The sequence below is a fragment of the Phyllostomus discolor genome, chromosome 3 (genome assembly GCF_004126475.2).
Source record: "Phyllostomus discolor isolate MPI-MPIP mPhyDis1 chromosome 3, mPhyDis1.pri.v3, whole genome shotgun sequence".
Classification (NCBI taxonomy): Eukaryota; Metazoa; Chordata; class Mammalia; order Chiroptera; family Phyllostomidae; genus Phyllostomus; species Phyllostomus discolor.
In genome coordinates, this window is record NC_040905.2 from 26,780,231 (window position 1) to 26,796,267 (window position 16,037).

The following is a 16,037-nucleotide window of genomic DNA, read 5'->3' on the forward strand; positions in this document are numbered from 1 at the left end:
ACTTAACAAGAGCAGGCTGCTGCCCATTCATGCAACAGATGGAGGTAGGGGACGCTGGTCAGGGGACTGCTTCCTTGCTTCCCCTCTGTATCATGAGCAAGGACCCAGCTTCTCTCTTGAGAACCCTTATGGTCTCACCATCAAAAACATCGCTATACCCATAGCCCATTGGTGAGAACCAGTCACATGGCCGCTCACAGATGGGAATGGGTCAGGGATTCCTAGTCCTGGGGTCTATACCAACTCCATTGAGGAAGCAGGAGATCGAGTTTGGTGAGCCCTTAGCTACCTGCTGCCTCAAAAGAATTAAAACATCATTATCCATTGCTTTAATGCATTTATCATTGCAAGAGTAAATTTGCACTTTGGTGGCACCTGCCATTAGTCTTTTAGCATTGTTCTTGTCTACATTGAACAGTGGTAAACCTTTAAATAGAAATCATCACAGTTCATATTGTTAGACTAGGTTACTTGAACCTAGTAAAGCTGTATTTGGAGCATGTGGAAGCATATCCACTTCTGTAGTACCTTGGCAGCAAGAAGCAGGCAGTAGTAAATTGTGATCTCTTATCAGACTTGCTTATCAGACTTGTCTGAACTCCCAAGTTAATGGAAGGCGGATAGACAAGAAAAAGGAAAAGTAAGTTGTGTCCATTTGAAATTGTGTTTAGAAAGTTAACTGGTAGAAGGTGGTGAGTCTAAGGCAGGAAGAAAATTAATATTTCTAAGAGTGTATTTCTATTACTACATGTACTTAAGAGCTGTTTTTTATTGCTAAACACCTTCTTAGAAGCTAAGCTTGTTGGATTTTGGGGTTCATAAACACCACCAAATTAATATCTATTTAGCTTTGAAACCAGTTGTTTCCTTACTGGTCTGATTACCTGTGGAATTCATAATCCTAATCTTTCTGTGTGTTATTTTTGCATACTGTGCGTCTTTAATTTTGTTTCACCAATTCCAAGCCCCTGGGAAGAGGAGGTCCGGGGGACCACGCTGTACTCTGTGCCTCAATCTCCAGCTTCTGATTGCTTCAGAAATGTCTGTCTAAGCCCAGGGAAGTCCCTCCAGTCACAGGCCTGTAAGAAATTAGGCTCTTACTCCTTACAATGTAAAATAAGTAACCCCAAATCTGTGACATCCTGTGGTAAGTGCTAGGGGACGGTAACCACGTGCTTTGAGTGTTAATGGAGGAGTCTGTGGTAACAGAGGGCAGTTCGACAGACACAGACCATATTGTTCCTGAGAGTTAAGACCAGTGTCATTATCACTAGGACTGGCAACATCACAGATGGTGCATCCATGATATTTCCTTTTAAATTCTTATAAAATTTTCTCCCCTCGCACTTGACATGATTGAGTCAATTTCTTTTCTCGGATCCGAAGTGTCTTGGATAGAACACATTGGTGAACTACCAAAGTAGATGGAAACACTATCCATGGTGATGTTTGGTTCTTCACACTCTGTCTTGTATCCTTAGCTCACAGCTCACAGTACATTATCAGTAATTCTGTGTTAAATGTGTATTAAGTAATAGTGCCACTGCCTTGTTATTCCCCCACCTTATATCTCTATAATATTCAGTCTTCATCAAGCTTAATTATTTTGTACTTTGGAAATCGTTAAGGTATGAATCTGCATTTCAGTAGTACAAGCAACTTACTGATATTTCACTGGAGAAAACCCAGTCCATCCCTGCTGTGTTCTGTTTGGTCATAACCTCATTGTTTGCTCAGCTGCAGAAATTCACCTTTGGAAACTCAAGTCTTTATTAAGGGTGACAGACAAACCTAGTTAGCACATCAAAAGGGATATTTAAAAAAATAGAATATAAACAACTTTTGAGAAAGGAGAACAGATAAAGAAGTCTGATAATTTAGATGTTTCATATTTCTTAGGGATAGAAGGAGGGGTAAGAGAGTTTCACACAAAAAAATAAAGCGAAGTCAAATACTTTTCATACTTTTTATATAAATGGTAAAAATGACTGATAATTATAGTTTGGTTTTCCTTTGCCTTACCTGGTAATAGGTAATTGCTTCATCTGATTCTCAAGACCTCTTTTTGGTAGTCATACTGACAGTTTAAACTTACTGAAAACGTGTTGCTGGAATGCACTTATGACAGTCATCTTCATACCAGTCAATCAAATAAGGAATGAGAGCACTGGAAGTTTGGAGGAGGGAGAATCTGGGCCATCCATTGTTGCAGCCTATCAGCTTCTGCATTCAAGTATCTAGGATAGAAGTAACTACAAATAGGACCATTGTGATCTCTTCAACTCTTCACAGACTTTTCTAAACACCCAAATGCATATCATAACTTCCAGAATCCTGGTCATTTAGTGGTTAAGTGTTATCATTCTTCCACAAAGAAATAATTGATGCTTCTCACTGCAGCTATTCTTCTTCCATTTCTTCCTATTTTGACTTTCCTCACTCTGTTTTCAGGCCAAACTATTCCAAGCTGCTGGACTCTTCTCCCTTCCTGCAACTAGTTTTGTTCCATACTTTCTCCCTCATTCCTCAGAACCATCCAGATCTGAGGCTACATTATTTATACTGATAATGCCCTTTATTTAGGGTCAGGATCAAACCCCTCTTGCCAGTAACCCACTCCCACCCTCTGGCCAGTTGGGATTACTTGGATTACACCCATCCCTCAGGCAAAGGCTCATCCATGAGGTCTTGGTCTAGCAGTCCTATAAGCCATTATTCCATCCCAGACTGGGCCTCCTGCATTGCTTCTGTAAGTCCAATGACCTGAGGACCTGCCTGTGCCCATGCCTTTGTCATACTTCCCACAGACCCCTGTGACTGCACTCTTAACTTAGCTCTCTGGTTGTAGTGTGCACAGACCTATTTTCCATGGGGTATGACTTTGATCTGTATCATGCATAAATCAGAACCATGCCTGTGAGGGACTTTTATTTCCCACTTCTGCAATTTCAGAACTACACCGTTCTTTCCCATGTCAGTGTCTATGATTGAGTGATCCCTTCCATCTAGAATATGCTCCCCCTTTTGCCTGGCCCCCTCCTCCTTTGGACTAGATGCTCAGCTGAGGTCCTATACCTTTCTGAATGCATTCTTGACCAGTCCAAACAGGGCCAGGTGTCCCTTCCTTGGGAGTCATTAGAATTTAACAAAGTATTGGGGATGAGACTCTGTTGAGCCTTCTAGAAGTTCCATGCCACAGAATAGTTTAACCTTCAGTCAAAAGATGTGTACAGATTTCTCAATTGCTATTGAAAACTTAAGGACAACAAAATTGATGTCTATTCACACTCCTTGATTCTAATGGACACTAAGATCATAGTGGGAGAGAAATAGACTCATATCACACTTGGACCTGTCTTATAAACTCCTAAAGAAGACCTGACTCTTGGAAGACTGTAGATGAATGTGATGAGGAAGAGGATGACAGTGGTCTAGAGCTCAGAGACAGAGGGAATCAGAGATTCAATGCTACAGAGATTTTAAACATGATAAATTCTTCCTTGCTGGTGTGGATAGCAGTGCACATGGCTTCAAGAAGGTTAGGACAACCCCCTGACTTACAGCCAAAAAAGAGAAGAAGACCTCAGTCCTATAACCAAAAGGAATTGAGTTCATTTCACACCCTGAGTGAATTTGGAAGTAGATTATTCCCCAGAACCTCCAGAAGGGACAGTAGCTCAGCAGAAACTTTGGTGATAACCTTTCAAGACCCTAAACAGAGAACCCAATTGTGTAGTAACATAACTTTACAAAACTTACAAACTATAAGCTAAAAAAAGTGGACATAGTTTTAAGTTTCTCAGTTGATAGTAGTTGGTTATGCAGTAATAGAGAATGACACAATGCTTTTAAGTACTTTGTATTAGATATACGGGATGAGGCAAAAGTAGTTTTTTTGTATGGAAAATAATACAATACTTAATAAATAATTATATAAGAATAAATTGTTTCCTGTACTCACAACTGTAAACCTACGTTTGCCTCACTCTGTATATTATAGCAAGTTGAATTATGAAAGATTTTTTAGAGAAGATAACTTTTACTCTGTGACTGTCTGTATTACATTCAGTAGTTTAATTTATATATCCAGTGTTATTCATTATGTATGTACACATGCATCTGGATTTACATATCAAAATGATGTGCTATTTTGATTCTAAGAAGTGGAAGTATTTGAATGTGGAATAGAGTTGTTATTTCATGTAGAATAAGGACAACTAAATAAAGCAATCGTTTTAGTCTCATCATTTTTATAATGTAGATAGCCAAGAATGATTGGAATTATATATGTGAGGTCTGTTCAGAAGGTATCCAGCCATGTAACACAATAGAGATATTTATTGAAGAAGATACAAGACACAAACATTGTACATCAGACAATGAAACCTCAGACCCCTTCAAATTAGGCAGCTCAGGACCTCATGCAGTTCTCCCAGTCACTATCAGGTACCCCATCATATTTTACTGAATCTCATCATAGGTCTGAAATCTCTTCCCTTTCAAAGGTGATTTTGGTTTTGGGAAAAGCCAGAAGTCATAGGGTGCCAAATCTGGGCTGGGTGATTTGATGTTTCACCAAAAAACTTTGCATGAGATGTGACTTATGAGTGGGGTGGGTGAGTTGTCATTATAAAGCTGCCAATCACCAGTTGCCCATAGTTGCAGCCTTCTGAATCATCCGAATACTTTCTGTGGAGGACTGTTCAAGCCTAACGCAAAATTCGATGCAGACTCATTGCTTTACTTGCTCAGTCATTTTGAATGCAATGGCCACACAGTACATATGCTCACTCAATGGCATCTACCACCCCCACTGACCAGTACAGTGCCGTTGTCGTTGTTCACACATGCGCAATCCAGTCTACTCTCCTTGGCTGCCAGGTTACATCAATGTCACACAAACCATTGTCATTATATGGCTGGATTTTCTGGACAGACCTCATATATTTAAAATGACAAAATGTTCTATATACATGAAAATATCTTGCTCCACGTAAGAACATGCTCTTTCTTTCCCACAGATGAACTATTGAATTTCTTGCCAACACATTTTCAGAAAACTCTGCTGTATTTTGGAGAGTGGAATACAAAAAGAATTCATGTTATAACTGTTATGAAAGGTCACTCCCTTTATTAACTAAGTTTTGCAAGTCCAAATGCCAACAGTTCTATAAATAGTGCTCAGATCGTTTTTCATACCTACAAAGAGGCCAGATGTAGTTTAGAGAAAATGCTGATTTCTGGTTAAGTTAGTTAGTGGTGAAGAAATACAAGTCAAGTAGTCACAGAGTGACTCTTGTGGTGTCACAAGAGTGAAATGTACATATTTAAATGCATGCTCACTGAGCTTTCTTAAGTAAACAAATCATATATGAATATAACTGTTTCTCAAAATCATACATTTTGTGCATTTTTATTTTTTCTATAAGACATAATATTTAAACAAGTAGATACTGACATTTATTCTTTTTAAATAAAGTAATAATTATTTTTATTTAAAAAGTCAAGTATCTTAGATAATTAATTACTTTAACATTTTAGTTTTTAAAACTTTTTATTATGTTTCCATTTATACATATATAAATATCTCCAAACACAGTCATCTAGCCAAAGGTTAAAAAAATCACACTTAGTCAGAATTCTAGATTCTTACTACTAATATATAGATGTTTGCCAGTTAAAAAATCACTTTCAATTGAATTATTTTTTTAATTTTATTTTTCATTAAATATATTTTTAATTTTAAATTAAAAAATAGCTGTTGGTTCCCATAATCATTTCTCATGTGGTTAAAATACTACTCTTCCAACAAAGTCATACTGATTTATTTAAATGAGACATTTAGTTTATTGAATTGGTAATCTAATTAACATTGCAGTGGTATTTGTGAAGTCATTTAGAATGTCTGTTTCATTAGGAAAACAGAGAAAAGAACAAAATATAAAAACTGTGGACATATTTTAGCATTATCTACATTGCCAATATTATTATTTTAAAACAAGTGTTTTTCTTGTTTCCTTCTATTCTAAATTCCAGAGCCTAAACCTTCCTCAAGAATATTCCTGAATAGTCCTGGTTTGCTTAAGTCCCTTCGTGAACCCCTGTCTTTCTTAACTTTTGTACAGCTATCTTTCACTTATATATCTCAATTTCCTGGCCTCTTATAGCTTATTTTTAATGCTGAGATTATTCTTTCAGGATTCCCTGTTTCAGTTTTTTTTCCCCCTTTTCCTGCATAAATTAGGATGGGTGTTCTAGAACACTCGAATGTTTTCTAGGTCCTCAGGACTCAGTTCATGCTTCACAGCACCATCCCGTTCCCGCCCAGGTCTCCACTCAGACAGATCTCTTTCTCGCTCAGAAGGAGCCAGAACATTTACAGGTATTGCTTGTTTAACTGGGATGCACCGTTTCTCTAGCGCTTCTTTTTTTCTCCCAGCTGTCAGGACTCTGAGCCTTTCCCAGCCAGCCTAGAGTCCAAGGTCACTATGCTGAGCCCTCTCTATAGTACCTTAGAGTCCTTTGAACTCCTAATCCTGTAGCAAAATTTACAACCTGGATTAAAGCTGGTGCCTTCCCTTCACCGACAGCGAGATGTTGCTGAGCCTCCTCAACAAGTGCACGCAGGTGCTGTCCCTCTTCTGTTTTCTCCACTGCTCTCCAGCTCCTCAAGCACAGGGACAGAGTACATGCCCAAGAATGGCCAGCACATCATAACTGATCAATGCCAACTGAATAAATGAATGAATAAGTCTACAGTAATTTTACTGCTGTTCTTATTCTCATTGGTATTGTTTCAGAAAGTTTACCAGTTTTATTAATCTATAAATATTTCCATCTCTCTATATTCTTGAATATATATATCTTTTATATATAATATACATATAATATATTATCATTCATATCAGATATTATATACTATTCTGACCAAGCCAGACCAGAATAACTACATTTCACTATTCATTCTAGTTAGTCTTCTTGTTAAATGGTACCCTGGATGCCAGGACCTGTCAGTTTGATGTACCCTGTGTGTGGAACTGTGGTTGATCTGGTCTCATACTTTCACTCTGATCTTAAGAAGATGATGGTAATAGTGACAGCAATAGCAATACTAGTGGCAATTTTAATAATTATAATGGCAGTATTCATTGAGCGATTTCCATAGACCAGGGACAGCCTTAACTGGCTTATGTAGATTGTGCCATTTACTACTAGTGAACCCTGTGAATCGTCTTGTAATTTAACATAGTGGATGAGAACACTAAGATCCAGAGAGGAAAATTCACTTTCCCAGCCCCAAATACCTGGCGGCCAGACACCAACTTTTGACCCCGGGCATCTTGGTTCCCTGAGTCCACATGTTAGTATGCCTCACCGCCAATGCTGCTGTTCAGCCTGAAATGGTGTCTTGAATTATGTGGTAAAACCATCTAAATTACTCCGGTCCATTTTCATCCTGGGCACACAAATATTTGGGGGCTTACTTTGTGCTTCTTTTTCCTCCTCCACTCCTCATCCCAGTGATGAGAGCTGTTTTGAAGTTCTTCATCTGAATATGTTTCTGAGATTTATTCTTAGACAAGTCAGGTAAAGGGTGTTAATAGTATATGTTGTTATTGCTTTTTAAATACATCCAGAGTGATTATTCAGTATTCTCTTGCAAATTGCCAATGGACAAATTATACTAATACTTACGTCTATAAAATGCTAATTATCTGATTGTCTTAGTCCCTTCAGGCTGCTATTAAAAAGCACTGTAGATTAGGTGACTCACAAACAACATAAATTTATTTCTCACATTTTAGGAGCGGGAAGTCCAAGATCACAGCACAGGCAAATTTGATGTCTGCTGAGAGCCCGCTTCCTAGTCCATAGATTGTGCGATGTGTACTCAAGAGTCAGCTGTCCCGAGAACTTGATGTGGGTCCCCAAAAAAATTGAACGCTGAAGACTTATAATCACTTGATATATGTCTTATATCAGCTACTCTATCAACACTTTTGCATCAATTTTGCCTGACTTTTTTTCTGAAATATATAGAAACTAATTAACTTTACATATAATGACCATGTACCAAATTTTACTTAAAGGTTTTGCATTATAGAACAGATGTTTTAGGAAAACTAACTCTAATATATTTTGAAATTTAATATTCTGGTTCATAAAGAACTGAACATTTATATACTTAATTAGTCTAGAAAATTCTTCATATTTTCTCTTATCCTTAGAGCCTTTTTAACTTAATAGGCTGAAAGATGAAGTTTGCAGTTTTACAATGTAGAGCTAAATATCATTCTTGTGTTTTTATAGTGTTGCCTAACTTTGCTAACCTCTCTGAATTTCATCTTTCTCATCCACTCAAATGGGAATAATGCTCCTGTGTAATTTAGTAAAGATTAAATGAGAAATGTAAGTAAAGCATCATCTTGCACAGTTACTAGCTAATCACATCCATTTTTTATTTTTGAAGAATATACGGATAATCTTTTTGAAGTTTCCTTCCTAATTTTTCTACAAAAGATTATAAAATGGCTCCTCTAACTATGGGCTCAGATGATGTATAGGATAGTGCTGATTAGTCTCCTTTATAACATAGACTAAAAACCACACAGAAACCGACACCACACAGAAACGGAAATTCAAATCAGCTTCTCATTCACGTGGTGAAACGTAACATGTGTCTGTGCCCACTGCTGGAGCCACAGGTAATACTTGTGATGTTGTATCATTGTTAAAAAAAAAGAGCAAGAGTGCAGGGGTAATATGTATGACAGGAAGTGCTTAGTAAATTAAGATACAGAAGTTAGTGACTCTTTCAATAGATATTTTTCAGAGAACAGCAAGAGATGACTACATTGCCAAAAGATGCATGCTCGTTGCTTTCCCGTGCGGCTTATGTGGATAGGTATGGTGCAAAGTGGAAGTGCCTGTTGATGAAGGCATTTGTGTACCCATCATGTTTATTCTCCCTTTGCTGAGATGCCGTGGGTGCAAAACTTTTACTAAATTGCTTCGTACAGGGTCCAGTAGAAGTACGGCCTGTTTGAGTGCGGTTGGTAGGGTAATAATATGGGTAATAATTTATAGTTTAAATTTGAACATTTCACCTAAAATATCACATGGTGTGCTTGAGTGTGATATTGTTATGTTGGAATTACATGCTTATGGTTTTGTAATTAAAAAGGGACGCTATTTGTGGCAGACCCTGTATTTGTTTGTTCATTTGTACTTATTTTAGAGAATTGCTAACTGGTGATATTTCAACTGACAAAATAACAATGAGCATTTGACTCACAAAGAAGAAAGAACTTGAATCATCAAAACTGAGATGATGACAGCTTGCTAAAAACACTATGAACATTGTGTGTTCAATCTAATAATAAGAAAAGGGCAGCAGGGGTATAGTGGGGAGAATGTTCTAGTAGGGGTGAGAGGAGCATGGTGTTGGCACCTGCGCACTCAAGGTGTGGCTTGGGACAAGTCATTTGGGGTTTCTGGGCCTCCGTTTTCTCACCTTAAAATAGGAAAAGATGAGTGTCTAGGTTTGTTCCAGCTCTACTCTTGTGCTCTTCATCTCATTCCAATGTTGCATTATAGGCAGTAAGCCACATCTGAATGTTTTAAGAAGGGGGCATTATTTGAACTTAAGTAATAAGTCTAAGTAAGTAGTGGGGATAGTAAGACATTACCAAATACATTGCATGCTTCAGTGGAAGGCACATAGGTGTCTATCTATGTGTGTAAATGGGGTTTTTTTCAATATGGGAATTTCCAGTTATGTCAAGACATGGACTTTATATTTGGGAACATGCAGCCTTAAAGAAATATATAAGTATGTTATAAATTGCTTTAGAGGGTCTAGATGTGTTTCTAGTTTGTCTGAATCCTGGGGTAAAGTTAGGAGACTGGAACAGAGGGTTTCACACTGAGAAATCCTTTGCAATAGGCCTTTTAAGAAATAATCATTAGTCCCGTTAAAAAAATTATGACATACTTCTAGGGGCCCACCATGTTAGTAAGCACTCCTTGTGCTTCAAGCATGAACAAGATGCAGCCCCTGGCCTCCAGGGTGTCACTGTCAAATACAGAGAGACATCTAAGCACAGGACACATGATAAAATGCGTTGGTGCCATGAAGCCCACAGGAAGTCATGCCAGGGACGATTTCTCAGAGGGATACTTGTGTGTCAGCGATGTGAAACATTGGCAGGGAATGGAATGGGGTAAAAGCATTGCTCACAGGGAAAGTGGAAAGTCAGAAAGACAGGAATCAGTTTGGAATCCCTGTGGTTGGAAGAGCGAGCCCAAAGGGTGGAGTGGTGTCAGATAAAGGTGCACACAGGCATAACCATTCTGTGAGCAGCCACATAGGTCAGGCCAGAGACCTAGAGAACTCAATTCTGTGGACTGGGTGGTAGAACATGGAGGAGAACAAGGAGGTGGTGACATCAGCTCTGCATCAGCCAGCTGCGTGGAGGATGGACTGAAGCTCGTGGAGGCCGCCACAAGTTAAAGATGGCAACTCTTGTCAGGAGATAGGTCAGAAAACTGCCACCAAAGGCCTGCGCATTTCCATTGATTTCTGAGTCAGAGTTGGGAAGGTCCAGGGACACATTTGTATCAAAACATGCAGCATAGGAGTGCAAAATTATTTCAGAACAAATTTTAAACATCTGGTAAGCTAGGCCAACACTGTGAGCTTAGCTTCTACCACAAGCATTGCCCATTTTCAACAAGGAACCTTTGATTTTTTTGATTTCGTGTATGTGAATGTATTCTAATTCCCTTTTATCCAGGAGAAACTATCATTGAATTTTAAGTTTAAGAGAGTGCTGTGTTAGCAGCAGGCAGCAAAGATGTTGCCTAATTTGTTGACAGTAAAGCTGTATTCATAAGCCCCAGCCCTGTCAAACATCTGTTTGTTTAGTACCTCAAGAGCTGAGGAAGTTCGAAAATCGTCACACGTTGTTGCTTAGTCTTACACACTCTCTGAGAATGTAACTCTCAGCAAGATTTTATTGGAAAGCTCTATCCAAGGGACTGGCTGCCAACTTGACTCCAAACTTAGCAATTACCCTTCTCTCTAATGGGTAAGCGACAGCCTCCACCTGTGAAGGACTCACTGTCATTTTGACATTTCTCATTTAAGGTAAAGAGGTTCATTCGATCTGTCTTAGGGGACACATATATTACCTGTTATGTCATAACTGCCCGACAAATAGGTAAGCTCTAGTTTTAGGAGGTGGCACAGGGTGCTATTGGAGACAATAGAGTTTGGAACCTGTAAGTTTTGGATTCGAATCACAGCTCTGCTCACTGCCGTCTGGGTGACGGTGGGAAATACACTGGTCCTCCAGAAGCTCCCTGTGTCTGTCTGTATATTGCGGAGAACAATGCCTACCTTTGTTGTTGCACCTGAGTTTGTTGTAAGCATAAGTGTGCAAATGCGTTTCAAACAAATAACAGTGTTTGTTGCTGAGAAAATACTCAATATATGTGGGTTGGTCCTCTTCCTAATTAGTTAATTAATTAATGGCCAGGACTATTACAGTTCTGACTCCTCACATGCACAAGTAGTTAGGAAATGCCCTCGCCTTCAGAGAGAGATACTGCTTCTTTATACCTTCTCTTCATTTTCCTTTATTTCCTGGGTGGTTATGATGATTCAGTTTAACTGAAGACCGAGTAGTTTGACTGTTGCCATTCTCTGCCAGGGAATGCCACAATAAAGAAGCATTCTTAAAGTAACGGGTGAACAATGTGTATGTAATAATGTAGTCCTGATTCACCAAAGCATCACACTGTTTAGGACAAGGTCTCATCACGGCAAAAATTATATTTGCCCTCAAGAGGATGGTAGTTCAAGGTCACTGTAATTTTGAGTGTCTGTGTCCTACTGTTAATAAGTTTCATTAAATGCCTTTGTAACCTGGTACTAGAAAAGAACTTTACCAAAGAGATGAAGGAGGGAATGGAGAAAACCCTCAGTATTACCTAAACATTGGAATTGTTAGCATTTTTTTAAATCCTTGGGGTCTCTGATGGATTGTGGAATCTAAGGGCTTCCCTCTGGAACTCATATCTAAAAGCTGAATTCTGACAGTCTGGTCCCTAATTTAGAGAAGCATTGCATACGCACGTGGATAGGTTGCTGGGGTCAGCAAAAAAAAAAAAATCTATAGATACCTGAATTTGTGAAGTTCCTTCCTTATGACAGGAAGGAGTGTGAGATCTCATTAATCCACTCATTCATTCATTCATTCATTCAACATGTAGGAGTGTGTCTATGTCATGGGTCTACTACGTGTGTGTAACAGATACTAGGAGTACAGTTCTGAAGGAGGAAAGCAAATGCCCTGCCCTCACATAGCTTACAGTTTTAGCACTGCATTTAGGATATGACTTTACTTAGTAGGAATGTGAACAGGGTCATTGCCTTGTTCAAACTCCTCTCCTTAGGGTCTATAACAAAATGTTAAAATCGAGTTAACATTCCTGTGCCTGACTGACCCCTTAATGCTCCCAGGAAACAGCAAATGCAGGATCAAAATTCAAGAGAGAGAATTAAATTAGTTCAATTCTACTTAATCTATCCTTTGGGGTAGAGCACAAAAGTGTATTTTAAGCTTAAATCTGACCATTTCATATACTTATTATATTTGGCTAATGAACTAACATTCCAGAGGGAAAACATCAATCAGAACTTAGTTGCATGTGCAACTCATGGAATCAGAACAAAGGAATTATAAACTAATGAAGAAATGAAGTTCCTAAGAATATTTGAAAGTTTTTAAAGAGATATTAAAAACTTCAAAATAAGGGGATTTTAGGAAATAAGTTATAAAGGAGATGGCAGTGTGTTTGCCAGCAGATCTGAGTCACCATTTTTCTCGGAAGATTTAACTTGCATTATTATTCCCAGGGAGAATTCTTTCATTCTCAGTTAGAAAAGTACAAAACCAAATAAAACTCTGAGATGCTAATTGAACACAATGATAAAATAAGATACTTTCAAATAAAAGTATTCCATTAAAATGGACTGATGGTCTATTTTTAAAATGCTATCATTTGCTAATAGGACTTTAGTAATTTAAAAAATTAAGACTATACAAAAATTTTAGAAACAAATCTTTTATTTTAAGATAGTGGCATATAGAGTATTACAAATTCTACAGTACATACAGTAGAGAATTAGTGATATTTTTATATGTGTGGTTTTAAAAAAGCCATCGCCACGCTGAGGGATAGAATTTGATCAGTGGTTGGAGACTCTTCTCTGCCCTTCCCTCACACTATCTCTAAATCGGAAGCAAACACTCGACCAAATTCTGTATTTATTCTTTTGTGAATTTCTTTATGTTTCCCCACATGTATGCATCCAAATATGCAAGATATTATTTGGTCTGCCTGTTTGTGGATCTTACATGCACATGTTACATATTTTTTACAACATGCTTTTTTAAAACTCAGCTGTAATGTTTTTTGGGATTTTTTTTTCCTATTGATTTGGGTGCTTGTAGATTATGACTTTTTTTTAACTGATGCCTCCAAGTTTAGCTTGTGAATATGACAAATGCATGTATCTTGTCTCCTGAGAAGAACATGTGCAGAGTTTGCAGGTTTGCTTTTAGAAACATATGGCTTGGGGCGCTATTCTGTACGACTCCTCGTGAGGGTATGCACGTGTCTCTCTTGGGTGTGCACAGAAAAGCTCTAGCTGTCTTGTAGGGTTTGAATGTCTTCAGTTTCTCCATAATGCCAAAGAACTTTCAAATGCCACTGTAGAAACCTACATTCCCATCAGCAATGAGTACTCCGTTTCTCCATTTACTCCCCAAAACTTGCTCTTTTCAAAGTATTGGTTGGTGCTGTTGTGGCAAATCTGATGGGTTTGAAGGTTGCATGCATCTCCCTGACTTCTGCACTAATAGCACTTTTTATAAACTTCTTAAATATTCATTTTTATTCTTTCATTAAATTTGTATGTATGTCTTTTGTATGTTTATTGGTGTTTTTTCTTTTTCTTAGTTATTTTAATTTTCAGTGTATTTGGGTGCTCATCTTTTGTTTGCTGCATGTTATAACCATCTTCTCACAATTTGTTTTTCATTTCCTTATCACATCCACTGGTGAACAGAAGTGTTCATTTTTAGTGTTGTTCAGTTGATCAGTCTGTTTTTAGGATTTATGGTTTTGGAATCTTGTTTAAGAAATCTTACCTGCTACAACATTAAAACAATTTCCAATATTTAAATTATTGCAAAGTTATACCTTTTCATAGTAAATTCTTTAGTACATGTATAATTGACTGTTTTTTAACCTAGCAAAAGGCAAAGTTTCAGTTTCCTTCTTTTCCACATAAATAAGAGATCGACCCAACACCAGCCCTTGAGTGGACTGCGTTTGTCCCCTAAGCTGTGAGGGTGTCTCTGTCTGTCATGTATCAGATTTTCCCATGTGTGTGTTCTACTTGTGGGAAATTGGGGAGAGTTAAACTTTATTATTTTGAGTCTTCCTATTTATGAACTTATTTGAACGATGTCAGTCCATTTTTAAAAATGTCTTTTGATGAAGTGTATGCATTTCTTCTTCAAGGCTTTGCACTGTTCTTAATTTCATTCTTTCCTAGGCTCCTTGGAGTTTTGTGTTGCTCATGGAAATGTTATCTTTTTTATGTGGTGCATTTGCTAAGAGATCCTGTTTTATGTAAAAATGCAATTGATTTTTATATATTGACCTGATAATAGGAAAAACTTGGCTAAACTCTCTCATTACTTCTATAATTTGTTCATAGAATTTGATAGGGTTTTTATTTAAGTAATCTGTGAAGACTATAGTATTATGTCTTTTTAAAAAATCATTTAATTTCACTTTGTTTTGTTTTCTTTTTGTACTGGTAAGAGTGGGGTATAGTAGGCAATCTTTTCTATTTAATGGAATTTCATTAATCTTTAGCACTAAAAGAACTGCTACAGGGTTATTTTTAATGCCTTTATTGGGATATAATTCACATAGCATTCAATTCACTTATTTAAAATTTTAAAGTTAATGATTTTTAGTGTAGTTATAGTCTTGCAATCATCGCCACAGTCAAATTTAGAACATTTTTATCACCCCAGAAAGAAGTCTCAGACCTGTCCCAGCCTTTTCTGGGCATTTCATATGAATGAAATCATGCAGGATGAGGTCTTTCATGATTGGCTTCTTTTACTCATCATAATGTTTTTGAAGTTCATCCATTTTAAACCATGTATCAATGCTTCTTTTCTTTTTATTTCCTAATAATATTTTTATGTGGATATGCCACCGTTTATCCATTAATCAGTTGTTGGACACTAGGTTGTTTTCCATTTTGGATTGTTAGGAATAGTGCTGCTTTGAAAATTCGTGTGCACGTTTTTATGTGTATATGTTTTGTTTCTGCTGGGTATACAGCTACAAGTGGGGCTGCCGGATCACTCTGCTTAATGTAGTTTTTTATAGGTTCATTTTGTCTAGTTAAGGTCATTTCTTTTCATTGCTACTTTGCTAAGTGTTTCATTGCAAAGAACTATTAAATTTTAGTTGTTACAGGTTTCAATAGCTCATTGCCTTTTGTGGCTGAGTAGTATTCCATTGTATGGATATAGCACCTTTTGGACATTCAATTCCATGAATTAGTAACACACCACAAAATAAAGCCAAACCAGCCAACAAAAAGCCTTCAAACTATCTAGTTCTTACAAACATGTATTGTACAAGTAATATAAATATGTATTATTTTGCCCCAAACCCCATTATCCTACTACAACTTCCTTAGATCATGGAATGTCTATATATAGGGAGAACAATCACCTTGAGTGGACCGCACAGTTCATCACTTTTCTGATCAATTTCTGTTATATTTCAACATTTAGAAACATTTTTAGGGTGTAGAGTGTTTGCAGACTTAATCTACATAGAAGATGATAAGAGGACCTGCCCATTTTGGCTGTCTATGAATAGTTTTCAAAGTTAGACCTGAGAAGAATTCAGTGATTTTTGACTGCAGTTGATTG

The 16,037-nt window shown here is 37.5% G+C and overlaps 1 protein-coding gene across 5 annotated transcripts in view; it reads left to right on the top strand.

The window, feature by feature from the left end:
- The window catches only part of CTNND2 (catenin delta 2), an 828,740-nt gene that overhangs the window by 298,338 nt on the left and 514,365 nt on the right, over nt 1-16,037 (top strand). The gene's annotated exons all lie outside the window — the stretch shown is intronic.